Below are 27,509 nucleotides of genomic sequence, written 5' to 3' on the forward strand. Positions count from 1 at the left end.
CCCACCTTGCGAGACAACTCATTTCTCCCTGGAAGGAGGAGCCCCTTGGAGTCTGTTGGTTAACGGGAAAAGTGCTTACTCGGGGAGGAAGGCCGGGCGAGCCGGAACGAGCTCTCGCTGGGAACCCGCATACTCTCTCGCTGGTGTTTCTGAACCCCATTCTAAGCAGGGAAGAGGTGAGGGGGTTCAAGGATACTTGGCACCTGTCCCTTTGGCAGAGACACGTAGCCACCTCCCGCTGCCACTCTGGGCTGATCCTTCAGAGTGGAGCGCCCTCCCATCCCCAACCCCGCGAGTCGCTCATCTCCGCAAAGGGAGGGGTAGCTGGGGGAGCCTTGCACACTAGTCTTCCCAGGGCTGCACACCAGCAGCCCCTCGTTCTCGGGAGGCTCTCGGTGGCTTCCCCTCTGCTGCGTGGGTGTGCGGGCTCTCCCTGCCACCCCCACCCACGGCTCGCCCTCGCTCGGTCTCTCCAGCCCAGCCGGCCGGAGCGCGCACACCGGGGCTCCGGCACGTGGGCGCGCGGGAGGCGGCGGCTGCTGCTGCCGCTGCCGGAGCCCAAGCCCGAGCCGGCGAGATTGCCCTCCATGCTGCAGGCTCTGCGGCCGCCTTCTGCTCAGCCTCTGGCCCAAGCCCAAACGGGCTAGCCGGTGAAGCAGCCGAGGGGAGGAGGATACGGCCAGGAGGAGGGGCGCGGCGGGCTGGGGCGAGCCGGGCTCTGAGCAAGGGGCACCGGCAGCCAGGAGGAGGCTGCCCGGCTCTCTCGCTCAGTCTCTGCTCCAGCCGCTGCCCGGGGTTCCAGGCAGTGCGATGCCACTGCGCTCCTTGTAGGCGGCGGGCAGCCCAGGCTTCCCGTAGCCGCTTGGCCCACGCTGGCCCCCATTCCACGGGCGAGTCCCTTGCCTATCCCTGCGCACCCGGCCGCTGGAGCCCGAGCGAGCACGAAGTCCGAAGTCCGCCCCCAGCACCGCCGCCAACTTCCCTGGGAGCCCCTCTCCCCGCAGCAGCCTGTGCCAGCTCTGGGAGCCATGCGCCCCCAGCCGGGCGGCGCGTCCTCTGCCAACTCGCCACCCATGGGATCGACTGCCCTCGGCTGCCCCGCTTGGAGCGCGTAGCCTTCCCCGCGTGGCAGGGGAGAGGAGCAAGACACCCAAGGCGTTTCGCGGATCCCGCACGTGCGCGCGTCAGTCTGCTGGGGTCCCCCCTTCGGGGGCGGCGTCAATACCCAAGGGTGAGTAGCCCCGTAGTGGAGGCGCCTTTTACCCCCAGCTAGGAGCTTGCAGCGATGGCTGGGAGACAGGAGAAAGTTGAGTCTCCTTGAACCTATCCCGGGATTTGGCACCAAAATGTAACATTTGTTCCCCCAAGCCAGTTGCCTTCAGGGCTTCCCTGAATGCCTTTAATTCTAAACCAAGGATAGACCCTTTCTGTTTCCCAAGGAGAAAAGGGGCCCCCTAGAGCAGACCACTGACTGTTCCCCAACAACAAACACGCCATTTGGGGCTGGAAGCCGCCGGCGCGTTAAGCGGGCACCCAGCACAAGCGCTTGGAGATCCGTAGCCAGCGGGCACTCTCTGAGATCATGGGCAACCAGGGCCCCTAGGGGAGGCTACGCGCTCTTCATTAAAGAGAAGTGACTACAGAAATAGTAAGGAAGTGTGTATGTGTGTGATTGGGAGCAGGAAAAGTAGCCATAGGAAAAGGCGCGAGGGACATTTATCTGTCGTTGATGGAGCGGGTATCCCTGGTGCCCAGCTCCGCGGTGCGGGTGTGTGGGCGCATGATGTAGGGCAAACAGAGTCCAACAGGTGACTTGCTTGGGCTTCCTGTGGCTGGCAACCACTCCCTCCCCGAGGCCCAGGCTGCTGCTGCCGCTTCTAGGGGCGCATCTGAACATGAGTTAGGAAATGCGCTCTCTGCTCTCAGGCCTGATTTGGTGAGTGTGTGAGGCATCCAAATGCCTCCTGTCGGAAAACAGCGGCCTCATTGTGTGTCTGACTGAGGTTTCAACTTGCAGGCAACTGAGGGGCCATTCAGCTGGGGCGATGGGGACTTGGCTGTTCCTCAGATGCAAGCCCCAGCCTTCTTCATGCTCCCTGGCTGCGGGTATGCAGCGCCCTGGGCTGGGCTGCGAGCCAAACCTCAGCATTTCGCCTCTCTGTACTCCACCAAGGGGAGGAGGCGTTGCTGGAGCTCCAGGAGCTCTGACCTGAGTTTACTCATCCTGAGACTCAGATGGAGGGGTGGGGGTGTGTGTGTGGGAAGGGTGTGTACACTTGGTGTGCACACTTGAGTGTGGGGACAGGTTGAGTTTGAGAACTGGCCAGAAAGAGACCAGAGAAAGACAAAGTTCTGTACCTGCCCACTGAGATTCAAATTAGGAGAGGGTGTGGCTGCTTCGAAAAGTTTCTTCTGAACCCAACCTTCTTTGGTGATTTTGAGTGTGCAGAGTACTCTGGACCCTGGTCGTGGTGGCACTCCAGAGCAGCATCTGCTGCAGAACCCCTCCATCCCTCAGTTTGCCCATCTGTAGATTTGGGGACAGGTATCCCTGCTCATGGCAGAAGCTCTGGTATCTCTATAAAGGAGGTACTTAGAAGTAGGTGTCGGGTTGGAAGATGGAGGAGAAGCTGTGTGTGTGTGTGTGTGTGTGTGTGTGTGTGTGTGTCGGGGGGGCCAGTTGTCTGGAGTGTGCCTGCATAGAAGACATTCAGTTTTTACTTAGACTTTATTTTTTAAGGTGCTTTATTGCCTTTGACAAGATTGATGGAGATTTTGAGATGCTAAAAGCTTTCCCAACACCCCCTCGGCACCGCCAGCCACTGCGCTGCCTCCCTATGGTACAGGGAGCTGTCTGTATTATGGAAACGAAGTGATGGACACTCAAAATGCAAAAGAACCCTGCACTGGTAGCGCTTCGCCCAAAGGCTTCTTTTGCCTCCAGGGGAGGCTGTGGGTACGAGGGCATGTTTGGCCTGCTGTTACTACTGGGTACTTGCTGTTGCATCTTTTTAGCCCCAATTTAGACTCCCTCCTCATGAGGGACTTTCATCTCAGGGTTCTCTGGCAGCAGATCACCAAGAACATGTAGGTAGAGTGAGTCTCTTGACTTGTAGAGGGCACTGGCAGGTTTAGCACGGGGCCCACGCATGCCTAGCCCGAAGCAGGCTCCCTGGAGGCTCTTTGTTGGGAGGGGACCCAGGAAATGGAGCATCAGGAGGAGGAATCAGCAGTGAGGTATTGTGGATGACCAAGAGACAGAAAGACAGAGAGACAGACAGACATACAGAGTCAAAGAGGAAAAGCAGGAAGGGCAGGATGAGAACCAGAAAGACAGAGAGAACAACCAGACTCACAGACAGAGGCAGAACAACAGGGCACTCAGAGACACACAGGTATACACAGAGGCAAAAGGAGAGCGGGAAAGAGACAAATGAGAGAAGGAAAGATACAGGGTGGAGGGTAAAGAATAAGTAAGAGGAGAGAGCCATGGGCGAGAGAAGTGGGAGGGAGGGCAAAAAAATCTGAAGAGTGTGAGGGAAGGAATAGGGCCAAGGATTGAGAAGTCAGTGGGGAGAAGAAAAAGGATGGGAGAACAGAGGAGGCAGAGGAAGCTGAGTGGCACTTAGTTTTTCTATTTAATTTTTATAAACCACACTGCCATTCTGAGGAAGTTGATATAATCCACACCCTTAAATAGCTAGCCCTTGGTTAGTGTTTGTTCCTCTGGGGAGTCATGAATTATGTAGAAATTGGGCACCCGCTTGGAACCCAGCTGCAGTGAAGATAGCACGAATGTAAGAAGTTGAGATTCTTGGTAAATATACAGATGCACAAGTTCCTCTGCCATCTCTGTTTCCCTCTGGGCAAACTTAGGACTGGAGAATTCTGGGGAGGGGCTTTCAATCACTTCATTTGTCAGTGATTCTCTAACCCATGTTTATGGAAGTATCTCCTGGGTAGCTTCTGAGAAAAGCAAGTGACTGGACCCACTCCCCTGGGAGTCTGGTCCAATAGGAGCAGGAATGGACTACTTTATGAGCGTCCCAGTAGATCCTAAAGCAGGTCATCCCTGAACCACACTTGGGTAAATGTGGAATAGACGTTATAGCACCATTCTCTAATTTGTTCCCGAATTTCCTCCTAAGAGATGTAGTTTAACACCTCATCTGGTGTCCCATCCTCCCTAGAAAAGCTCATTTCTTGTGAATGTCTCTTGATAAAAGGACGAGCCCAAGGATTGCTCAGCCAGGGTTACCTTTCCACAGACCTCATTAATCACAGTAGCTTCAGGGGACAGCACACAGCTCTTCTGGTTGCCCTTGTCAGGGGTGGCCACAGCTAACAGGTATTGAGCACTCGGCAGGGCTCTGTCCTGGGCATTTTTTATTCCTGGGCCTGTTGCTCTCACACACACACACACACATAACACATGCACACAAACAGCACATGCATACACATGCGCACGCACACATGTGCACACATATGCACATGCACATATGCACACACATGCACACAAACAGTGCACACACACACGCACACAAACAGCACATGCACACATGTGCACACACACATACATGCACATGCACATATGCACACACATGCACACGCGCACACACATGCACACAAACAGCACACATATGCACATGCACACACACATGCACACACACACACATGCAGGTGCACATAAACAAGTGCACGCACACATGCACAAAACAAACTGTGCTGTAAGCACTATTATTATCATCTGCATTTTATACTTTAGGAAACTGAGACAGAGAAGTGATGATACTTGTCACAGAGAAATTGCGTTACTTGTCCATGGCCCAGCAGCTGGAAAGCAGCAGTACTGAAATTCGAAGCCAGGTTTGGTTGACTCCAGGGTCTCAGGTCCTAATTATATACCATGTATCCCTGAAAATAAGACTTAGCCGGACCATCAGCTCTAATGCGTCTTTTGGAGAAAAAATTAATATAAGACCTTGTATTATATTATATTATGTTTTATAAGACCCAGTCTTATAGTACAATAAGACCGGGTCTTATATTAATTTTTGCTCCAAAAGATGCAAAGAGCTGATGGTCCGGCTAGGTCTTATTTTCGGGGAAACATGGTAACGTGCTGGCTCCTAATCCTAACACACTATCCTAGACCGACGGAGTCAGAGATCCATGGGGATCTACCCCAAGCACTCTCTCGCCCCCACTTTATCAATTGAGGAAATGAGAAGTGGCTGAAGGAGCTGAGAACAAGTACTTGCCAGAGATTCTAGAACTAGTAGGTGCCAGAACTGGGACCAGTGACCCACTATTGTGAGTCTCAGTCTAGCCTTCTCTCCATTGTACTAGTGATTATGACACTTGGCTGATCCATCAAGGTCACACGAGCATCTTAGTCAAAACACGAGTTCCTGGACCCCACTAGAGGCTTTCTGAATTCTGGCCGTAGAGCCCAGGAGTTTGTACTTTTAGTCCCTACCCCAAGTCTGCATCTACACATTACTATTTTCCCCAGTTATTCTGTGGCTCCTGGCATCGGATACTGTGGATCGCTTTCAGACAGCTTCGAGAGAACTGCAAGCCCTTCCTGCTTCCAGCAAAATAAACACCCCCAAAGTAGTACGCGCTCTGCATGCTGCAGCCCACACTGGTGTAGCCTGGGCAAGGAAACCAGTTGGTCTAGAGGCAACTTTGAAAGCTCTTTGAAAGGGGTAGTAATCACATCGATGTTTGCTGTCCTCAGTGTTTCCTGTGCCAAGTCAGAAAGCATTTAAGAAGACATCAGATGCTTCCTCAATGCATCAGTGTCAGTATTTGTACTAATACTTGACACAAAGTGACACAGGAGCCAGAGCAATGTGCCGCTGTGTCAAAAGTGTCAAGCGCCATGTCCTAATTTAGATCTAGCGGTGATGTAAGAAAGACCCCTTCATTATAATGCTTTTGACTCTCTCAGAATATGTCAGTGCTTCCTTCTGCAGGTAGAAAGGAGCCATCACACACACTGTCTCTTCTGGCCCACTTACATTGTTTTCTCCGTGTCCTCAACATCTTTTCCCTTCTATTTCATTGAACAGTGGCCAAAGGTGCCAGACGTCGTGTCCAGCAAACTGTTTTGTCATCTTTCCCTTTTCAGATCCAAATTTACTTTCTGAATCTGTTGCTTTTAACCCTGACCTCTTACTCAGAGATGATATTTGAGCCTTAGGTAACTCTGATAAACAACTGTGATAACATGTATTTAAAAAGAAAGACAGCCATCTGTGTGTGAATAGGTCGCAAACCAAGGAATAACTTACTACATTTACAGAGTCTGCATCTTTAACATGCTGGGAATTTTTTGCCATTTCAGTGGGGCAAACCTACTTTTCTGGTCTGGCTGGCAGTGGAGAAGGGGTTAAAACTTGGGCTCTGAATGCAGACAGGTAGGGGTCAGAGCCTGCCTCCACCTTGCTACTATTATAACCATGGTCTGGTTATTGAATGTGCCCAAGACCGTTTCTTCACCTGAACATTGAAGGTAATAGCAGGATGCCCCTTCTGTGCCTGCTGTCATGATTCAGTCCTGGCCAGTGATTGAAGTACTGAGCAGCCTCTGGCAGGTGGGAAGGACTCAGCTGGTCACCGGTATTTGTGAAACACTTGTCATGTGCCAGGCGCCATGAACACAGGATAACACTGACATCACGGAAGTTAGGAGGTTAAGCAACTGGCCCAGGCCGCCCAGTTCCTAAGTAACAGACTGAGACTTGAAATTCAGACCTGTCCTTTCCAACTCCCCCCGTTCTTACTGTGGTGTTGGCATGAGTCACGGTCCCTTCCTTGCGCGTCAAGACAGAGTGTTGAGTATGAAACATCCTGATTTGTATTTTAATGGAACCCATTACTAGCGTGTCAAATACAACTCTTCTAGGTGGGGATCTTTAGAATTTGGGGGGGCAATTTTGGTTAAATCACCTCCACATATTCGCTTTTCCTCCAGCAATTGGGAGGCGTTTTCATGGATCCTCCCCTGCTGCGTTTGCTCAGTTAGCTCCCACCTGCTTTTCAGGTCTAAGCGCAGACATTGCTTCTTTGGGAAAAGCTTTCTTGACCTCTCAAGGGCCAGGTTAGGTGTCTTTCTGTGTGTTCCCCCACTTAAACCATAGTATACGTGTGCATTTACTGTGCTATATCTGCTACTCAGTCTATATGTAAAAGCTTCTTGTGATCAGGAACTGGGCTCACTTGAAGTTGTTTCCGCAGCACCCAGGACAGTGTGTGAAATATAGAAAAATGCACAAGATACTTCTGAATGACCTGTTAAAACTGAGCTAATTCTAGGTGGCTAAGAAAAAGTGGCTATTGTCCTTAAACTCTAAAAGAAAAAACATCCAAACATGGGAATTGAAAACCCTGTGGTGTCATGTGTCCCCAGAGGCAGCAGTTCTTCTGATGGAAGAGGAGTGTAATGGTATCAGTAGTTGTTGATTAACTACGTTGGTAGCTTTGGACAAGTTCCACTGTGATGTTGCTTAAGATGTAATTAGGAGGGACATTCTGATTTATGAGTTAATATGATTTTATCTGTACATTTAATTAGTTGCTCAGAAAGACATGTTTTGTTTCTCAGCTCGAAAGTTTTAAAAATTAGTAGGCTTCTGGAGTTAGAACCAAGGTTAGAGATAACCTAGTTCTACCAGCTAGTATGAGAGATGAGTCAATTGAGGCTCAGAGAAGGAAAGGAACTTGCTTGAGGTCACTCAGCAGGTTAGTGCCAGAGCCAGTGTGACAGCCAGAGGTTTCTGGCTGCTAGCCCAGGACTCTGAATGCACAACTGAGAGTGAGTAACAGGTGGGCGATGAGCTACTTGTGACTTTGAAGCATACTTGCAAGTACATACAGTCTGGACTCCGTACCATTCAAAGATAAGGCTCATGCTGAAAAGTAGGAAAGCAAGACTGAAATGATTTGCTGGTAGGGCAAACCCGAGTGTCAGAGAAGTTTGTGGGAGAGCATCGTGGCCGTGCCATGTTGGCATGGACTTACGGGTTTCTGAAATTCCCAGTCTACTTTTCAAATGAGGAAGTGTGGCTTTTTTGATGGGGCTTTCCCTTTGATGTTCTTTCAAGGACATTTAGAGACGTATGGAAGTTCACTGCCAAGCCCCTGGCACAGGATCGTTGGCAAAGCAGTGGCTCAGATCATGCTCCCCTTTCTTCTGAATGCTTTTTTAGATGGAAAACAGTCTACCTTGGGCCCTTTTCTCTGCCTCTGGGATGCCTTGGAGTCTGACTAAATGGACCAGCCTAAATGCATCTTCAGACACAGAAATGTGTGCAGGGTACTCTAATGTTGTTAATACATGGATTTTTAAATCACATGGTGTCAACATAATGGGGACAGTGAGACATGGATCATTGGTAAAATGTACTGTGGATGATCCTTTAGAAACATTGTAACCACTGCTAAGGAGGCAGCAGAAATATCTCAACACAGCACCTTCCCTGCCTTGGAAAAGGCATGCCAAAGCAACCCAAGGTAACAATACTGTGATTATTCAAGGAAAGAAGACACAGATAAGAATTCTCTTTGCCTCTCAACCATAATTACTGTGAGATTATTGGTGCTATTTTTCATTTGGTATTTAAGGATTGGGTGCAGGGGAGAGACACCTCTCTTTTTACCCATATCACCAGAACAAATTGCTCCTTTCCCTAGTTTGTCCGGGTGCCTGAAATTCCTCCATCAAAGAGTAATTCCTTGGGGCTTCAAATAATTTGGGGTTTTCTGTGGTCCTCTCTTAAAACGCAAAATTTCCTGAGGAGATCATTTATCTACTCTAGCTGTCTGCACCTAACATTTCAACCCATGCTTCTCACTTCGTGGAGGCGTTTTGACAGCCATCAAGGGTGAATACTCACGCCGTGACACCACCACCATACTACCCACTGTGACTTCCACTGGTGATAGTGCCGTTTATGAAGGTTTTACTATGTGCCAACATGGTCCTGAGTTCCTTACATGTATTTTCTCAGCTCTTACACCCAGTAACCCAATGTTGTAGTTACGGACTGGGGAATTATGACATTACTGAGAGATGACAAATTTGCTGAAAGGGGGAGGGGCAGGATAAAACCAGAATTATGGGGGGGGGGGGGGGAAGGCGATTGCCTGCGCAGGGAAATACTGAGAAGCGACGTAGAAGATCAGAAGGAAAGGTGACATCCCTTTTTTTCTTTTCCCTATTCCCAGACATCCAAGTCTCCACGTAGGATTTTTAGAGAAAAACCAAGAAACTGAGTCTTAGAGAGTTCACGTGTGTCAAATTCTCACTGCTGTGTGTGGCAGAGCAGGGTTTTAAATACAGACTTTTCTTATTTTCAAACTTCAATAGGTAATACCATCTCCCATTGACTTACAAAACTCCACGCTTGAAAGGAACTGAGAGAAAGTCTCGTCCTGTGGCTTTCAAATCACTATGGAGTACATTAAGGAACACATTTCACATCCTTACCTAGTGCATATGTGCACACAACTGACACACAGAGTTTTAAACAATAGTGTTTCCTCTGGATTATTTACTGCTGTTTCCTGCTGCATTCTGTTACCCACTGTACACATTTCCTCGTACAGATACAACATATTCATACATATAATTGAAACAAGTTTCAAAAGACATGTTTACCCTTGCCATGGATGATATGCTCTGATATTTTCTCTCTGGACCACTTCCCCTTTTGCAACCCTGAGAGCATCACTCTGGGTTGTTTAAGGCACCAACACAAGCACCAAAGGGGAGCCTGGTTTTGCCGTAGCTGGTGTACAAGGAACCCGGGAAACTCGAACAACTCCTGTGACTGGCCGCAGAATTGTTTTCAAACGGCAGGTTTCAATTTCTTTAACACCACATGTGAATGGTCAGAAGCTAAGCAGCGCAGACTGGTAACGATAACACTCGCCTTCCCTATCCCGAGGCTGCAGCGCCCCTTTCTTAGTGCAACCGTGTTGCCAAGTCTTGTGCGTTTTCCCTGCCAAGAAGCACACGGTTTCTCCTCTTCCCCACAAATGGCAGCATATGATAGGCTTTGTTTTTTAACATCTAAATGGCACGTCTTAGGGATCGTTAGCATATGTTTATATCAAGTTGCCTCTTTATTTTTCTGAGCTGCATAATGTGCCATTATGTGGACATGCTGGGTTTATTAAGCTGCGGAAAAATGTAGTGATTAATAATGTAAACTCAGGAAATAACCCTTGTGTGTGTGAGAGAGGGAGAGAGAGAGGGGAGGGGAGGGGAGGGGGGGAGGGGAGGGGGGGAGGGGAGGGGAGCGGAGGGGAGGGGAGGGGAGGGGAGGGAGAAAAGTGGAGCCCAGGAGGGCCTCACTGAATTTAGTTGAATTTGTGCATGTTCAGTGTTTATTATTAAATGAGCTTTCCTCGTACTGTGAAACTGCCCACAATTATTTGTCAAGGACCTTTCCCTTGATCCTGGGAAGACAAGAGGCAAGTAACAACAATGCTTCCTGTTGTTGAAGAATATGGAGATAGCATATACTTACCCCAAATAGGTTGAGAATGGTAAACAATTGTGTGTGATTGAGACTTAACGCTATCAAGGAAGTATCTGCCAAAAGATCATTCCATGCAGATGGCAAAGGAGTGCAAAGACCGTCCGGTGGGACAGGAGTTGCACGTTTTGAGAACCAGCAAGGAAGTGGTGGTTGCAGCACAGGAATACAATACCACATGTTTTCTAGGAAAGAGCTTCTCAAAGGCCAGTGTGTAGTCATGTAATAAAAGTAAAATGTTCCATCTAAGCTGCCTCAGCTGGGGTTCTGTAGAACATTCAAAGACGGCTGTAGGGCTATTTCTAAATTACAAGAAAATAGATTTTCCTTTACAGAGTTCAGGATTTTTCAGTGACACTCTCTTGCATGTATCCTGGTGTATTGGAAGGAAGCATAGAAATGTGCCCAGTAAACACTTGTTCAGTTGTTTCCCCTGAAAGGCCACAGCTTGAGTCTAATTGTGGGACTAGCCTCAGTTCTACAGTTGTTCACGAGCACACACTTGCACACATGAGTGAATTAGGAAGTGAATGGACGAGTTTAGCGTAAAAGTGATGGGAGAGACTGAAGCAGCTTCGCCCTGATGGGTGTGCACAGAACTGTGTGATATTTCTTAAAGAAGGAAGTTGTAAGTTATCAGCTGGGAAATTCCATACCAGCCAAAGTAAGAGGAAATTTTACTTCGTACTCAAAGGTAGAGATTGTTGTAGTTTGAAAATCAGTTGTTTTGATGGAAGTAGAAAGACACTACACAGCACTGAGAATTAAAGCTGGCCAATTCTGTCTTCCCCACGCTACCTGAATGAAGCTTTCAGTGTGATTGTCCCAGCCTACCTCCACTAGCTCAAAGAGAGAAATACTGCAAGACTGTATCAAAATGCTTGAAATGTGTTAATACATTTTTATAGAATGACATGTATTTTTAGCAACAATAATATCTGTGAACTCTAGCAAGAGTTTTATTTTTATACATCATAGTGAGGAGAAATATATATATCTAGGACCACTTGATTTTGAGAACATATTTATATTGGATGCTCTGTGTGTTTCTGTTCAGAAAAAAAGTACAGAAATGAAAAACATTTTCAGTCTGGGTGGTTCATTTTCAGATGCACAATCACTCAGACTGAAATCCTTTTTCTACTCAAATTGGGCCTGCCAGCTTTAAAAGAGGGCAGTTGGGATAATATAATAAACTGGCCCGTGTGTTCAATCTTAGCTCATCAAGGCTGCACGAGGATTGACATTTTCGTACAGTATGGCTGATGCTCTGATTACAAATTGGTCCTGAGTAGCTAGATTCTTCATAATTTTATTCGGGGAGGGATCGTGCTTGTATCATTAGGTCTGTCCCGGTTTCAAAACCTGGAGGAGGAAATGTATTTCTGGTTCCCATCTCTCGTTCAAGAATGTGATAGAAAGGGAGATTCAGACAGAAACAAATACACATTATTATATGCATAATTGAGAGTTTCATCTTCCTGCATGGCAGTGATGATAGCATTTCTTTCCCACTTCCTCCTGGAAGTTTTGCAAAAAAGCTTAAATTGTAGTTTTAAGAAAGGTATTAAGTATTTATATTTCTCATCATTGATTTTACTTGTGATAAATGGATGAATTGGTTTGGAAAAGAGAAGATCTATAATTGTATCTCTTTTGGGCTTGTTTTCAAGAATTCTATTTTTAATTCAATTGTGTGAACTTTTTTACACAGTGAAATTACCAACAATTATATTTTGGTCAATGGCCTTTTGTCCTTGGGGTCTTGGGAGAATAGAAGATAAGTAAAGACAATGCTTTCTGTCCTTGGAAAACCTAGTGACAGCATGTACTTATGCAAAGCAGATTGAGAGTGATAAACTGTCGCATGTAATTAAGGTTTAAACTGGATGCTGTAGACAATGAATCCACCAGGATTCAGAGAAGGAAGTGATCAGCTAGGAGGAGCATCATTGGGTGACATTTGCAACATGTCATAGGTTAGTGAACAGTTTTATATGATACTAATTACATCAGTTGAATTCTTACAATAATAAATTAAAAATAGTTATTTTATACTTTCACTTGGTAGGCTACCTCAAAAGGCCCATGTCTTAGAAAGCACCTAGACCGTGGATAAACCTCGGTGTGGGTGCGTTGCTAGGCTTGGAGCAAGTAAGGGAAATCTTCAGACCGCCATGTACCCAACCACTGCCCCCAAAAGAAAACAGAAACAAACCTTAAACTGAAACCCAAGTGAGAAGTACTGAGTAAAGAGCAAGTGAGAAAGACCAACATCGTGCTGGTGCAAATATAAAGCTCTGTGTCTGAGGATCAGCCTTGAGTAAGCCAGTTGCAAACCAGAAGATGAGGAAGCGGAACCTGACTGCTGAACGGCATTAGGACCCGGAAGGGAGTCTGGGGTTCCTTGGCTTCCAGCAAAAGCAACCACAGCTCCTCTTTAGATGAACACGTGCTCTATTGGGGACTACAGGAGTTCCACAGGTGAAGATAAAAAAAAAAAAATGATTCTGCAGTCAAAGATGAGAAAAATACACAAGAAAGCCAGCCATTATTAGAGATATCAGCAAGAAAAGAAAACAGGCTTCATCACTTGAGATTTTCAGGTATTAGAATAATCACATATAGAATAATGTGAAAATTAATATTTATGAAGCTTTAAGGGAATAAAAGGCAATTATTTAAAATATGAGCATGCAGCAAGTGACAGAAATGATTAGGAAATTTTTACAACAAATTAAAAAAAATTTGAAAAATCACCCCAATAAAATTTCATTATAAAAAATGATGGAATAAACAACTTAATGGGTGGATAAAATAGCATCATAGGCACAACTGAAGTTTGAGGAAGATAGATTTCAAAATATTACCCCCGATTCAGTACAGTGAGACAGGAGATAAAAGACATGAGAAAGAAGTTAAAAGATACAGAAGATAAATTGAAAAATTTGTTATATGTTTAATCAGTGTCCCAGAAAAGAAGCAAATGGAGGAGATAGAGCATTTGAAGAGATAGTGCCTGAGAGTTTTCTAAAACTGATTCATGTTGTAAATTCATAGGTATAAGAAGTACAAACAAGATATCCATACCTAGACACATTGTAGTGAAATTGCAAATACAAAACATACAGAGATGTTCTCAGAAGCATCTAGAGAACAAAGACAGATCACCTATAAAGAAACCAAAACTAATATTGACATTTGGCTGAGAAAATGAGTGAGTTGGGACTATATACACTAACCTCGAGATGGATATCAAAACATTGAATAATTAGATTATTTATAGTATGGTATTATTTACAATATTTTTGCATTTTTCTCAAAAACAAGCAATGCTAAACTCATTTTTCTTTATACTGATATATATGTATGTCTATATACATATATATACTGATACATATACATATATACATGTATACATATATACACACATATATACTGACATGTATATATATGTGTGTGTGTGTGTATACATATATATACATATATATATACACATTTTTTTTCCCCCAAAGGAAAGAAATGTAAAGAAAGTTCAGGGTAGTGGATAACAGTGATTTCTTTTGAGGGGGAGGCAGGAGGCTGGAATAGGAAACGAGTATGTTAAGTGGAATTCTGGGATTGCCTGACTTTCCAAAGCAGAGGCTTTAGGGACTTACTTGCCCTTTTTCTGTATCATTACTGGAATTTACTGACTGACTTTCCGAAAGAGGGACTCTCACTGATTATCTGGCTTTTAGAAGTTTGTGTACTGGTGCAAAATTACCACTGATGGACTCGTATGGGTTTAAAACCAGTTCTTTGTGACAATAGCTGCAGAAAAACTAGTCTTTTCCTTGGAGAGTAACGACCTTTTATTCTCATGTATGAAGTAATTCTTACTATTTTGATTTACAGATGAGATAGTTAACTACTTGCCCAATAGTGAACAGCTACAAAGGGTTGGAACTGGGATTTGAACCTTAGCGTTCTGCCTTCAGAGTCTATCATTATTAACATAAGATAGTTATAGCTGAATGATAGCACTCACCATATTTCATGTTACAAAGTTATAAGATTGTAATAATTCTTATCAGAAGTCTTAGAGTTTTCTCCTAGCTTACTGATGCTACTCTCCATTTCTCTATCTTGGCAAAACGGCACCAGTTGTGCAAACCAGAAACTTGGAATTATCCTTGACATTTCTAATTACTTCAGCCTATCTCTAATCAACCAGAGTCTTACAATCCTGAACAACTTTAGAGTCTGGCCGTTAATCTCCGTCTCCACTTGGTTGCCAGAAGAACCTATGAAAAAGGTAAATCTGATCCTGTCACTTTTGGCCACCTTAAAATTATTCTGACCACTTTAAAATTTTCATTTGGTCTTAGGATAAGAATCATATTCTTTCCCCAACTCTCTACCTTATTTTCCACCACTCTTCACCTCTCACTGGTCATGTTTACCTCTTTTAAAATCAGTCTCTTGTTCTTTCAGGCCACACGGCCTTTCCATGTGCTATTTGATTTGAAGTTTGGACCATCTAAGTATATTACCAGCTACCCTCCCTCGTAAGAATTACCTACAACCCCCCAGGTCATGCCTCCAAAATTCTTGAAGATTTCAGCTCCTCGTTGGCTCTCTCTTTCCTCAGAACTGCTCTGGTCATAATTCTTGATTATTAACATCTCTATGGAGATATTCTCCCCAATATCCTGGTCAGTTCCTTGGATTCTCCTCCTTCAGTGATGTGTTCTCTCCTCCTGTCTGACCACTACCCTAGACATACCGCAGGCGTACAGCTCTCACAGTTTGGCATGCGTCAGAGTCACCTCCTTTTAAAAATACAGATTGCTCGGTCCACCCCCCAGAGTTCTGACTGGAGTGGGGCCAGAGAATTCACATTTCTGATCAGTTCAGAGTGATGCTGACGCTGCTGATCTGAGAGCCACTTTCAGAACCACTGCACTGCCTCTTGTCCTCTGCTACGATTGCACCACCTCCGTGATCTGAAGTTCAAGGATCTAACTCTCTAACTGCCATGTTCTAACTCTGTGGCTCACTCCCTGACTTCTTCAAGTATCCTCACTCCAGTGATTCTTTGAAAACCCCTATCTCCGATCAGATGTAAGAAACGGAAAGTTTTGTGATTACCCAGTGCATGTGATGTATGCAGCAATTAGGATGGGTCATTCAGGAGGCGTGTCATTTTCTTTGTATCTGCAAATTGAAATTTCTGAAAATTACCAGTGTCCTTCCTACCTTCCTTGTCCAGGAAGGTAGTTGGACTATATTAGTCCAACTTAAAACAAAACAAAACAAAAACATAACAACAAACGTGAAATTGTTGAGCTCTTGTACATGAAGTGTTATGAAGTAGGTATAAAATATGTTAAATTAGTACATTTGATTCAACGCAGAGATAAAGGGACTAAACACCCATATACAGAAGTCACTTGTGGATTTTTATTATTTTCATCATGTCTATATAATTTCATCTATGCTCTTTCGAAAATATAAGTATCTCAAATACTTATCAACTCTCTTTTTATTTTAAGAAAATATTTGAAGCCATCTGATTCTATCCTTGAAATGAATAAATAAACCATCCTGTGTGTCTGGCAATAATACCTTAATTTTGCAAGTGTTTCAGCATTATTTGCAGAAATCATTTCGTATCACCCTGAACTGCAACTCATGGGATGATTAGAAAAAACGTTGTTTCTTTTGGTTTAGGGAATCTTGATGGTTAAAGAAACCCCAGATATCGTTTAATTTAGGAGTCTCAAGGTAATAGGAAAACAAGTGCTGTCAGCCGTAGAGAATGGTAGACACTACCTAATCAGACGCCAGATGATGGTCCGCGTATGGCTATGAGTGTTGCCATATCTTCTCATTTTTAAGGGAAATTGAAAAGATGGAGGTTTAATGATATTTTTCAAATTTGAAAACATATGCGTAACTCAGATTAGAAGGAAACCACTATGTAAGGCCCAATTTAACATGTCTAATTTCTCTGTGGCGCATTGGTTTGAAATCTGTGATCTGAAATTATATTGCAGGAGGGAGGCATTCCTTCTATAACAGTCCTAGAATCTGATAGTTTGGCCTTTGCTTAAAGAGGTTCAGTGATATAGAACTTTCTGTAGCTTAATGTGGTTCCATTGTTGGCATTGCATTGCTCTTTGATTACTTATCCTGAGCTCCTTCATCTTGCTTACATCCTGTAACTGTTCAAGATTCCACAGGGAATCCTTTCAAACCTTTCAAGAGAGCATCCTTTTCTTTCCCTCAACCCCCTCAATCTTCTTTACATGTTAAACATTCGTAGTCGTTCAACTATTAATCCTAAGGCATGGTTTTTACAGCCTTTATAATCCCAGCTACCTTCTTCTGGATATTCTCGAAATCGGTTCAGTTTCTCTTACAGTAGCCCATAGTATTCCATAGTAGCATCTCATTCAACATTTTTTCTTTTAAAAGTTTATTGAGATATAGTTGACATATACTATTATTTTAGTTTCAGGTGCATGCAACGTAATGATTCAATTTGATTTACTGTTAAACAACGTCACATAAAATCAGGTAGATAGATTTGCAACCCAGTTTGAAGCTATATTTGGAGTAATGTGATACAAAATATAGTCTGTTTCACAACTGTTAAATTCATTCTTCAAAATGGCCCAAGCTGATAAAGGTCAGGAGCAAGACTTGCCATAGTTCTTGAGACCTCATGAAGAGAAGACAAATAGCTGTTGCAAAGAAGAGCCCTACTTTAAAAGATTCGTGAATTATAGACATGACTTGTGGTAGAACTGAGCCCTACAAGGTCAAGTCTACATGGTGTGCAATAGATTCTAGACTCTGGAATCGAGAGTCTAGAGTAAGGGACTGTGGAGATGTTGTAATTAGATGTTTGTGAATGATCTTCCTAGATAATGCTAGAAAATCAGCTAGTTAATGAGAGCTATGGCTTATTAGAAACCTACTGTGTGCTGACCACTATAATAGAATACAGAGGAACATGCCAGTGCATGCAAGTAAGTGATAAACGTTTGCATCATTATTATTAATGCTATTATTATGTTTGATATGTTATTTAGTCTTTATTACTCCTTAAGAGGTAAGTATCATTGCCATTTTTACAGGAGGAAACTAAGACCTAGGTTAAGGTCTGAGATCACACAGCTTTGTAAGCATCAGAGCCTGGAGCGTTTCAAGCACCAAAACACACGCTACTCCCGTGTGCTGCTTTCCCCCTCGCAGTCTGAGGGGAACTTGATTCCTTCTGAAGAATTGTCAAATTATTCCTCTGTCCTATGGTTATGCTGTGGATTTAATTTTAAACTCAAGTGTGGAAATACACCTTTATCCTTGTCAAGCATTTATCTGTGGTATTGGCACTATATTCTAGTCTATTTAGATCATTTTGAAACTCAAGAATTTCAATCAGTGTATTAAACATGTGACACACATTTGACATGCACGGTTGACTTCTAGGACTTTTTCCTGGTTTTTTGATTAAAATATACTTAAAGGGTACACAGAAAAGGGGGGAGGCAGCAAAACAGAGCCTTGGGCATGTTCCCAGAGATGCTTTCATTTCTTTAATCTCCTCAGTTTTATATCAACCATGAATTGAATTTTTTTTTGTATATGGTGACCCGAACTGGGATGCAGTTGCTATCGTAATCTTACTGTAATCGATCTCATATTTTTTCCATATTGTACATAAGTTTATCAAGAAATATTAGGTTGGTGCCAAAGTAATTGTGGTTTTTGCAATTATTTTTAACCTTTTAAACTGCAATTACTTTTGCACCAACCCAATATACTGGCAATTCTTTACCCAAACTATATATTCCACAATTATGAAATTCTGTCTCTCTGTAAGACTGGTAAGCTTATTTAAAACTCAGGTGAGCTTGGCATGAATTATTTTGGTTGACCCCATGATGACTTTGGTTATTACTGTTTTCCGATACTGGATCATTTTTGTCGGTGTGAGAGACGTAACATTTATTTCACTGAAAGGTCCTAAAATGATTTCAACTTTTAAACTAATTTGGGGGAGGAGAAGAGTCCTAGGAACTTAAAAAGCAACTTATGAAGCATATTGTAATTTTTGCAGTTAGAATCTGGGCACTCATAACAATTTTGTTTCATCCAGTGCCTTCAAGAGGAATGTACAGATGTACCACAAATAGAGAAGATATTTTTACATGAATTAAATAAATAATAGTTTTGGTGTGGGAGGATTGTTCTAAGAATGTACAGAAAGTTAATGCATTACTCATTCCTTTACATCTTTTCCCCCATAGGGCAGAGAGTTTATTTAAACAGAGACCAGAGCTGGCATATTCCACATATAATTTTCATGTATCTTATAGATTGTAAAAGGAAGTCACCCTAGAGAGATGCATGAAAGGCTGCATTTAATTTAGGAGGAGGAAAATAACCTGTATTTGTCTTTTTTAATTAGTGTGTGAAGAACCACATTTCTCTCACATTCCCTTTCTAGTCTACATTTATAGAAGAGCATCTTAAAATGACAGTTTTCTTGAAGAATCAGAACTTTAAATTAGCTTCATTCTTACAGTATAAAATAGATTTTAAAAAGATATTGCACTTCATAATTTGTGAAGTTAGGAATCTTTCTCTATGTGATAGCAAACACTGAGGGGACTTGTGAGCTAATTTTGGCCCTTGGCAAATAACATGTGAGTCTGTTAAGTGTAGGTGTGTTTGAGTGAAACCTGGTTGCTTTTTGGTGGGGCGTGTGCTCACTAGTTCATATCAGCCCTTACTCGTCTGCTGTATACACTTGCTGTTTAAGCCTGGCATCTGTAAGCATTTGGGTATGTAACCCTTGGGGTAAAAGGAAGAAGGGTGGTGGTCTTGTGGACAGTGTAAGACATTTAGATGAGATGATTACACCTCCTTAAAATAACTACAAAACCCCTTAGGTTCTATATTTAGGATTTACTGTATTTTTTTTAACCAAATATGATTCTTTGTTAATTTTAGATTTTTTTAGCACCTATGTGTGTAAATAGAAGTACAAAATATTTTGATTAAATATACACAAAATTAAATAATGGATACACTTATTTGCAATGATGATGGTGATACGAGGCTATTATAGGGCATGGTTTTGGGCATATTATAGGGAAGGGGATGATAAGCATATTCACCAGCAGGATTTCTACATTCTTGAGTTTGACAGATTATCACTGGATATGAGTGCACATGTTTTCTATAGTCTGGTCTGTGTATTTGAGCACCCTGACAGCCTCTTTCTCAAAGTTGCCATGTAACTTTGAAATGGCTGTATTTGTTTCTGGTACAGATTTGATATCAAGGCTCCAAAATTTTTTAAAAAGGAAAACATTCTCTTGCTCAAACAAGAGCCAAGTTTCAATCTTTTTTTTTTTTTTTCCAACCCTTTTTCATGTTACATTTTTAACTCACCTGGTGCCATTTTTTTTTTAAAGATTTACCAACTTTATTTTGTAGCCTGATTGTCCAGTGGCATTCTGGGATAATGCAAAGTATCTCAAAGTCAAGCCTAATGGTCAGCCTTTTGACCCTGGGCAAATCACATGATGTCCCCAAACTTTGTTTTCTATAGGCTTAATGAGACTAGTGGCCTGCCCTACTGAGATTTTATGAGGGTTAAATGAAATAGCGTAGTATCTGTAACAACAACAACAACAACAACAGTTATTTAGCCAACATTTACTAAGCTTTGTTCTCCCACTTTTCTTCATCTCATTGCCAAAGCTAATGACTGGATCTTATCTGGTGCAACTAGTATCCTTTTAACTGACACCCTGCATTGCCTTATTCTCCATAGGGCATGCTGCTGGAATGATATGTTTAAAATGCAAAGATGATCTGGTCAGTCTACACTAAAGCCCTAAAAGGCTCCCATTGCTCTTAGAATGTGGTCCAGGAGTTTCTGCGTGCCATAGCCAGTGCCTCCTCTACCTGTCCTGGTCATCTCCTCAAAGCTCTCGTCACTCAAGGCATCCCGCCTTTGTCATGATTTCTTGTGTGTGTCCCGCTTGGCCTTACTCCAGCCATTCTTTCTGCTCAGAGGTTTTATTCTTGTTCCTTCCTAGTCAATACTTACTCTTTTTTCAGATCTCTTTTCCTCTCCTACTACTTCCCTTTTGTCCTTATCTCCATCTCCCAGCCAGGTCTGATTCCGTCACCCCCTAATCTCATAGTACCGTAGTACTATATATGTCTCTTTCAAAACACTTAGCACAGCTATAGTTTTCTATTGATTTGTGTGCTTATTTAATTAGTTTATATCTTGTGTGCTAGAACTAATGCTTCTTGAGCTCAAGGACTACATCTGTATCTCCAGCATCTAATAGGTGGCCTGTGATACCAGACCCTCCTTCAATTTATTGAATGAATTAATTTGAGAATATCAGGGCACACTCATGCTCTTTAGATGTAATCCTTATAATGACACGGTGGGGTGGGTATTACTATCCCTTTCTCATGGAAGAGGAAAGTGAGGCTCAGAGCATCTTAGAGTCACTGCTGAAGATTACACAGCTCCTTGGTAGTGGAGCTGTAGTCTGCGTTCAGGGTACTTTGCATCTAACGGACCAAGTGTAAGTAAGGCTCGAGTTGTGGCTGCTCTCCGTACAGTTAGAAACTCTCAACGCAACTGGCTCCATTCGCTTTGCTTGTTTGGCTGCCATCAGAGTACATGGGTTTTATAGAACCTTTCTGTAGTTCATGGTGAAACATTTGTTGAGTACTAAGAAGGATCAGGCATTATGCTAGTGTATGTAACTCTAAGTTTAGGAGTGATATAGCGACACACACAAATGATTTCTCTCGCATTGCACACACAATTCTTTCTCATTGCAATATGTGCCAAGATCTGTGGGAACCTACTGGAAAGCCTGCCTTATTCTGACTGAGAGTGGGAGCTGATGAGAGGCTTCACTGAGGGGGTCATTAGTTTTCCCTTTGTGAACTTATTTCTCAGTCGTGGAGAGAGATGGTTCCCAGGTGTGCTTCTGTGTGTCGGGGTTCTATTATTCCTTAGATGTACATTGACAAATATGTACAATGTAGGGGTAGCTATTGCTGGCCCAACACCCAAATTTACTGCCTTCCCCACCCATCACCAAATGTGTGATTTTTGGCCCATGTCACATTTAAAATTGTTTTGAATTGACACAGTTTTAGGCAGTTTCCCCCAAATGCCTTAGTACCCTTCATTCCCTGTTGTCTTAAGCTGACTTGACTCACTCGTGGATCTTACTTATATGACCCCTTTTGGGTTTGCAAATCAGTATGGAATAGCAGGGGGAAATCTTTCTTGAACTAGGAAGCCAGCAACATATTCTGGAAAGAGAACTCAACTATTATAGCATTTGAAGTCCTGAGTTGGCTCTTGACCTGATAGGGACCTGTGACCTCGAGTGCTTCTTTGATCCTCTGCTTCCTCGTTTATAAACAGAATAGTAATCCCTGCCCTGTGTCCCTCACAGAGATATTGTGGAAATTAAATGAGATAATAGTGGGCATGAGAATATTTAGTAAATGGAGAGATGTTGAAGTATAAGGGACTGTAATTAGAATGAGTTTGGCTTCAGAGACAGCAAGCTGGCCATGAATAGCTTGCCCTATAGTTTTTGACACCCACTGCAGAAAGAGAGGACTGATGAAAAGGATGAGAGTTCCAGAGTCCCGAAACAGAGGCACAAAGCAAGAAGATCTCTGCTTGCAATCAGCAGCATGAGGGAGTAGGAGAATAGAGATAACATTAGTTTGAATGGAGTCCCCGAGAACTCTGTGACAATTACGCAAGTAATTACATTGTATAGCACTGGTCTGCAGCAATATGTTACGGCATCAATTATAAAGTGGGGCATTAAAGACCCCATTTTAAACCACTTCACAGTGTTAAAAAACTTCATTCAATAGTGAGCTCTATTTGTTTTTTTCCCACAGACAGGAGGGAGGAAATGTCGTTTCTCTAGCCTTAATATAAAACTGAAAGTTTATTGATCATGCAGTTTACTTCATAGGGCTTAATTTCATGCTCAGTAGTAGTTGCACTGCTCTCTGGTGATGATTTATGCATTTGTAATTGTTTCTAGGCTCGACGTATAGTTCTCTCTCAACTTTCTGTATGATGTCTTTCTAGATACAATTTTTGGCTTAAAGTCTGCCCACTTTTGCAGCCACAAAAGTTGGATAACATCCAGAGAAGTGGGTGACCTACAGCTGCCTACCTCTGAACTGTGATGAGAACACGCATTAACCTTTGTCCCTTCAAGCTGAGAGGCTGCCAAGATGCAAGAGGCTGCCCCCCGTTGCTGCATTGCCACACAACGTGGCGCGTTTTCTTTGGGATTCACCATTCACCATGAGATATTATCATAGCTCACAGAGAAATGTTATTAACTTTCATTTACCAAAATTGAGTGCTCTATGAGACACTGAATCAAGCTGCTTTCTCCTACTTGGTAAACACATTTATTAAAACAAAAAAGATTACTGACTTACTACTGTGCCCTACCTGGACTGATTCACATAAACCATGAAAATAGCATTCTTATAACCTAGGACTCCATGTTTTATCTTGTTTCTGTTTGTACTGTTCTGAGACCTGTGCTATGAGACTAATAGAGCTATCAGACCTCTCGAATCTAATATCATAAAACAATTTATTGTGGAGTCATTTACTTTGTGGGGAAAACATACTTGGCCCTTCCCTGTAAATCAGGAGATCATCCAGCATGTTGTCACAGCTGAGGATTTTGTCTTGGGCGTGGTGAAGGGTAAATTCGAAAGGACTGTTCCTTAGGATTCTTTCTTTTATGGTAAGAATTGCACTGTAATTCCTCATGGGTTTCCAGGCATGCCCCTGGGGTAGGCCAGGTCCTTCCATATTCTTGTAACCCTGCCGGTATTTCTGAGACACACTTACTCCATTTTACATAACTCCATTTTTACAGAGGCTTCTTCACCTCTAAACTGTGAATTGCTCAGGAGCTGTCACTACATTTGTTAGGGTTTATGGTCCTAATATGTGCAGAGTGCTAGGTATGTAGTAGTGTTGCAACCCACAGCGGTTAACTTACATGGATGGTTTTTGTCCTTTTCCCCCTCGAAGTCATAGAGAAAAACATCAGTAGATCTACGATTTGGTGGTTTAAAGTTAGGAATACCTTTCATCACGTGGCTCCATTGGTATCAGGCTATTTGTTAAATTCAGAAGTGTGTATATAACGGTGAAGGGCTTGAGCTGTGGCGTCAGCCACACCTGGGTTCTGGTTCTCCTTCTGGCCCTTACCTGCTGAGTGACCCTGTGAACTTACCTGCCTCAGTTTTCTTATCTATGAAGTGGGGGTGGCAATAATAGAGGCAGCTGATCTCACTTATGTAACATAACCCTGGTCAAGCTTAGGTCAGCACATAGAGTACACGTGGGTTGACGGAGTCTCCTGAGAGATGCAGGACACGTAACCCAGGACACACGTGCAAGTTGCCTGGAAGTCCAGAAAGGCAGGGGGAGCGAGGAATTGAGGCCGCACTTGTAATGAGACATATTTTCATTATGAAAAGCTCTCTGCCTTGTTGTTGAATGACAGTATTTTATGGGTCTTTCCTCCTTTTGCCATGTCCCCCTATTTTTCTCTACCCCCAAAAAAATTGTTGACGTGTTGGCCACTAAAAGAGATGTGCTCTGAATGTCATGAAATTGGGGTACCTTCAACAACTGCCCCAGAGTTGCTGGAGGGATTGAGTGTGATGATGTTTGCAAAGCGCTTAGCACAGCTCCTGCCACATAGTTAACCATTTAATAAGCATCAGCTATTGTTTTTGTCATTGTTGCCCAGCCATCGTTGCAATTGTATGTGACTAGAATTGGTATAAAAAACATTACTGGTTTATGAGAAATGCAGAGCATTTTTTATCTGTGGTCCGTTAACATAAAACACTTCCTTGAGAAGCTGTACAAGGAATGGCATTCACCTTCACTTCAAATAGGAACTCGGAAAGCTTAGCTGAGATTGGCACGAATTGTGCACACTGGTGTGGGGGAGGTGTCAGCCACAGACATGATACAGGGTTAGCTGACCCTTTCTCAAAGCATCTCAGACCTCGATTACGGCTCAGGTTTCTGGGGTAAATGCCAAAGTTGGATGTGTGTGTCTGTGTCAGTCATTCTCCACAGTAAGTGCTACTTGACACCAGGGCTGTCTGTCAGCCCTGGACCATAGGCTGGGATGGAAGGCTGTCTGCGGGGAGAGGCAGGAAGCTGGTCTTAGCTCCACGCTGGGCTGCTGCCTGGGGTTGGGTGTTCCGACTCCATTTCTGAGCAGGGTGGTAGCTGACGTGTGGGCTGGGAGATAGGAAACCTGGGTTGAAACTCAAGTTACCAGAGACAGAGGTTATAGAATCATGGAAGGCTTAGAGCTGGAAGGGATCCCAGGGCTTATCTTGTCTGTAATAACAACGACCTAGTATGTTTTGAGTACATACAAGGTAGCACGGCACTAAGTGACTTTCAGATATTATAACTTATTTAATTCTTGCAGTGGCCTTGCCAATTAAGCAATATTTTATCCATCTTCAGAAGTGCCAGATACATACTAAAGATTTTGCACATATCACCTTGTTTCATTTTTATAACTTTCAATGGGCTGGTAATATTATACTTGGAAATGGAAAGGCTGAACCTTAGAGAGTCTAAGTGACTTGTTCAGCCATAGATAGTTACCACCTAAGGGGCAGAGGTGGGTGGCGAACCCAAGTATCTCTGAGAGCAAAACACTAACAGCTAAGGTCTACTTCCTTCTGTCTCATCTTTCATTTACTGTAGTTGATGCTAAGAGCTGTAAGGGACATGCTCCAGGTTGTATAGCATGTAGGAGGGTCTTCTTCAGGATCTGAGTTCTTTGCAGGCTCTTAAACTCACGGTGTGGACTGTATGGCCTCTAGAGTCCATCCAGCTCTGGTCCGGTGTTGTGTGTCTGCTGCTAATTCAGGCTGTGCAGTATCCTAAGTGAACACCTTGAATTGACGTTCCCATAATATGTAGTTTTGTTCTGAGTTATGAGTAGAGCCCGGATGTAACATCCATGACAAAATGACTTCCCCGATTGCTATCCACCTCTGCAGCCATGTGCTAACTCCTGCCTTTCTATAGCCGTGAGCTAATGCCAGGGAAAGACAGGTTCTTTATCCAAGTTGTGGATGATTGAAGTCATCAAGAATTTTATTGTTACACGAATGACATTTGCAAAATGATAATTTGCAAGTGTAGTTTCGCATTTCATGTGGCCTAGACTGATTGTGGCTTTTTTTCCTCTGTGGATATGATCAATTCTGGAAGGTTAATAGCCTATTTTATGCCTTCATTGTCTACAAGGAACTTAGTGGTCTTCTTACTGTGCTATTTGATCATGGAACTTGTGTGTTTTTCCTTTCGTTTCAAAACTTTTCAAGATCTGATGAAGTTTCCAATTTGTCCAAAATTTTCTTGTACGGAGTTTGCATTGTACTATTTAGATATTAGCCTTGGTTGAGGAAATATTTTCAGTACCATAGCCAAGAAGATGAAATTAATATTTTCATTATGTGTAATACAGAACATACTGTATCACAGATGAATCATATCACCTCTTTCTTTCTTCAGTCTCCTGCCTCTTTTCCTCTCTATTTATTATTTATTTTACTTTTGTCTTTCGTTTTTCTTCTTCCCTCTAGACTTCAACACATTTTTCATAGGTTATAATGATGCAGAATAACCACTTATGTTTATTAATTATTTAGGACTTTCTGGAAATCCATAGTGTCCGTGCTAAGTACTTGTGTACAAGAGGGTATGTAGACAAGGGTATCATATTTTTTTGAATCCATAACTTAGCAATGTGCATATTTCACTGACAAGAGTAATTATGGTGAGATGTATTGACCAAATTTATTGTTGATTAGTGAAATGGTATGTTTTAACACACTCTTTTCTTGGTTTCTTGAACCCAATGAAGAGGTCATCTGGTTTCAACTCCTAGCTCTTTATTGACCTCCAAATCTTAGTTACTATCATTTACTCCCCAGCTGTTACCAAATCCATTGAGTCAAACAGCTTCTCAGCCATTGGCTCTGCTACCAGCACCCAAGATAACTTTTCCATGAAGTAACTCCTGTCATTTCTCTGCCCATAAATGTCTTCAATCCGACTTAAGTCAAAGTACGTTCTCAGAACTGACCCACACGTAGTTTCCCTCATTCTCACCATTATCATCACACCATCATCTTTCCATCATCATCATCATGACGTCTGCCCATTATTGAACTCTTACTATGTGCCACATGTTGTGCTGAGTGCCTTTCCCAACTATTTCATGCCAACCCAAGAGACAAATACCAGTATTCGTATTTTACAGATGAGACACGTGAGTCTCAGGAAAGTGAAATTACTTGAGCAAGTCCAAAGAGTCACTAAATGGCTGAGCTGGGATGGTCCATCTCTTGCGTTTGGTTCTGAAGCCTGTGTCAAGTGTCATTTCACAATGATATCATACACTTCCTGACTAACCCCAACCCTTTCCTCGGCACACCCAGGCTTGTTTAGGGAGGGACAAAACAAATACAAGGCCTGACCATTGTGAAAGAATGCTGTTTAGCTCAAGCACTTACAGATGTGATGTTGTACAAATCACATCTGGAGTTTAGGTTACCTATCTGGGGGTCGGGGTGGGGGAGACGTCTGAATGCAATAATACTTATTGTCCCTCCCAGAAAAAATGTCTATGATTTTTCTGACCTCTCTGCTAACCACTATGGAAAATACCAAATATCTTTGATTTTCATAAAATTGCTGCCTGATAATAATAACATATCATCTATGGTGCTTTATAGTTTACGGTGTACCTTTGCATATTTTAATCATAATCATATAATAACAGCTTTCACTCATTTAATCATCATACT

General features: G+C 43.0%; 1 protein-coding gene across 2 annotated transcripts in view; it reads left to right on the forward strand.

Moving 5' to 3' along the window:
* The first annotated feature begins 565 nt into the window (after positions 1 to 565).
* Positions 566 to 27,509, forward strand: part of SGCD (sarcoglycan delta) — an 837,085-nt gene continuing 810,141 nt past the window's right edge. For both annotated transcript variants that reach the window (XM_074313830.2, XM_074313831.2), the window contains exon 1: positions 566 to 1,231. The gene's annotated coding sequence lies outside the window, so the exon portion shown is untranslated. The remainder of the gene's footprint in view (positions 1,232 to 27,509) is intronic.

The sequence above is a fragment of the Rhinolophus sinicus genome, chromosome 5, assembly GCF_057876585.1.
Source record: "Rhinolophus sinicus isolate RSI-liver-muscle chromosome 5, RSI-T2T, whole genome shotgun sequence".
Lineage (NCBI taxonomy): Eukaryota > Metazoa > Chordata > Mammalia > Chiroptera > Rhinolophidae > Rhinolophus > Rhinolophus sinicus.